We start from the raw sequence: 2,494 nt of genomic DNA, 5'->3' as shown, positions 1-2,494 counted from the left end.
GTTGCAGGTTTGATCCCTGGTCAGGGCCACATACAAGATTCAACCAATGAATGCATAATTACATGGAACCACCAAATTCAAGTTTCTCTCTTTCCTTTCTCTCTCTCTCTCTCTCTCTCTCTCTCTCTCTCTCTCTCTCTCTCTCCCCCCCCCCCCTTCCTTTCTCTCTATCAATCAATAATAAAATATTTTAACAGAGATGGAGAGAAACATAGGCATAAAGAATAAAAATGGCAATAAATAAGTACCTATTGTTATGGGGTAGGAGACTGAGTCATGAAAAAGTTACAGAATGTTACAATGTTATAGAGTAAAGGGTTACGGAACGTGTTGAGGGGGGGAATGAGACATGAGAAATTGAATGTGCTCGGAGGGAGAGGGGGGATGTATGAGTAAGAAGTGCATCAGGGTCAGTGGAAGAAGGATTGTTAGATTGTCTTAGAAAAACAATGTGTTATGATATGCTCCAGCCAGGTGTGACTCTGTTTAACCTTAATGGAATGCTTTGTAGTTAATTTTTCTTAACACAGTCTTGCTATAAAGAATCATACTGCACCCTTGGTCTCTGCCACATGCTCCGAATCTCCCAGAGGGGGAGATAGGTGCTGTGGTCAGCTGGCCAGCTTAATAAAAAGGCTTTCAAATTTAAATTCTGAGTCGGTGGTCTATCTCGTTGAGCCAACCCATAACACCTATCACTAAAAAGAGGTACAAAGGCATTCAAAGACATTATGAAAAGAAAACCACCAGAATAAGAATAAATCGTGCTTGCTTCGGCAGCACATATACTAAAATTGGAACGATACAGAGAAGGTTAGCATGGCCCCTGTGCAAGGACGACACGCAAATTTGTGAAGCATTCCATATTTTTAGACAGAGAAACATTGATCAGATGCTCAGAGGGAAGGTAGGGGAGGGTGGGGGTAAGGGGGAGAGATCAACCAAAGGACTTGCATGCATGCATATAAGCATAAGCGATGGACGCAGACAACAGGGGGTGAGGGTGAGGGCAGGACTGGGGGGATGGGGGACAATGAGGGGATAAGGACACATTTATAATACCTTAATCAATAAAGAAAAAAAGAACAATAAATCATTAAATTCTGATGAACTACAGAGAGTGTGAGGGGTGTGTATGTGTTAAGGGAAGGAGTAACAGGAAAAGGTAAGGTTGGTAAGGTAGAATGTTATACTCTATCCTAAACTTTGGACTTTAGATAGGAGGCTGCTATAGTTCTTGGAGCATGTAAAAACTGATACTGCAATTACACCTACGGAACATTAGACTGCTCAAAATATGGAAGAACTATAGTGGGAATAAATAGATGCTGGGTGAAGCAATAATAAAAGGTATGTCGTATAATGATGCAGTGGAGCCATAATAAAATTCTTAACTGGAGAGGTGCTATGATAATGGAAATAAAGTTACAAGTGAAGTGAAGAAATGAAACTATCCCAGAGAAATGATAATACAGGAATGAAAAAGTTTCAAGCCTCAGGAGATAATGAAACCTTGTTATAGGCCTCTAGCTAGAAGTTCTTTCCTTTTTACTTAACTTCATTTTGGGCATACAAAAGTATTACATGCTCACTATAAAACTTCCATTGCAGAAATACATAACATCCAATTAATCACCAAGTGCAATGAATTTTACCTCCAAAATATCTCTAGATTCCACGTATATATATCAATCTCTATCCAATGCGCCATTCTAGTTTTGGCTATCCTCATCTTTTGCCTGAACAACTTTGATAGTCTATTTACTAATTTTTCCACATCCTCTCATGAACAAGTTTCTATATGGCAACCATAGTAATTGTACTTTTTTAAAAAATATATTTTGATTGATCTCAGAGAGGAAGGGAGAGGGAGAGAGAGAAAAAAACATCAATGATGAGAGAGAATCATTGACTGGCTGCCTCCTGCACGCCCCCTGCTGGGGATCGAGCCCACAACCTGGGCATGTGCCCTTGACTGGAATTGAACCTGGGATCTTTCAGTCCGCAGGCTGATGCTCTAGCCACTGAGCCAAACCAGCTAGGGCTAATTGTACTTTTTTAAATAGGTAATACAAGTACATAATAATTTAAAGGTATACCAGACATAAACTTAAGCCTATCCTCATCGCAGTCTCAAAGTCATTTACTTCCTTTGCATGAGTCAAAATAAACTAAGTTATGTGCATTAACAATCCAAAAATGAAAAAATACATGTAAGAACATTTTGAATACTATAAAATGCTACTAAAATTCAAAGTGATAATCTTTAATCTTAGCAAAGTTCCCTAGAATGTAATAGATATTTTATATGACTTCAAATATAATAAGACATACATTCTAAGCTAAAAGTAAGAAAACTCACCCTATTTGCATAAAGCCAATAGGAAGGTAGCACTGTTATAAATTAGCCATTTCAAAATTAAGTTAGTAGATAATGGAGAAGCCTGAACTATGCTGGAGTCCATTTCCACAGAACATTTAAATAACACTGTAA

General features: G+C 38.3%; 1 non-coding gene across 1 annotated transcript; it reads left to right on the top strand.

The window, feature by feature from the left end:
• Positions 1–764: 764 nt before the first annotated feature.
• Positions 765–871, top strand: LOC111828105. The gene has a single exon (XR_002831886.1). It is a non-coding gene; the product is annotated as a U6 spliceosomal RNA (small nuclear RNA).
• The last annotated feature ends 1,623 nt before the right edge of the window (positions 872–2,494 follow it).

This window comes from Myotis lucifugus, unplaced genomic scaffold (assembly GCF_000147115.1).
Source record: "Myotis lucifugus unplaced genomic scaffold, Myoluc2.0 scaffold_3, whole genome shotgun sequence".
NCBI classification, from domain to species: Eukaryota; Metazoa; Chordata; class Mammalia; order Chiroptera; family Vespertilionidae; genus Myotis; species Myotis lucifugus.
This window is presented reverse-complemented; position numbering and strand designations above follow the sequence as displayed.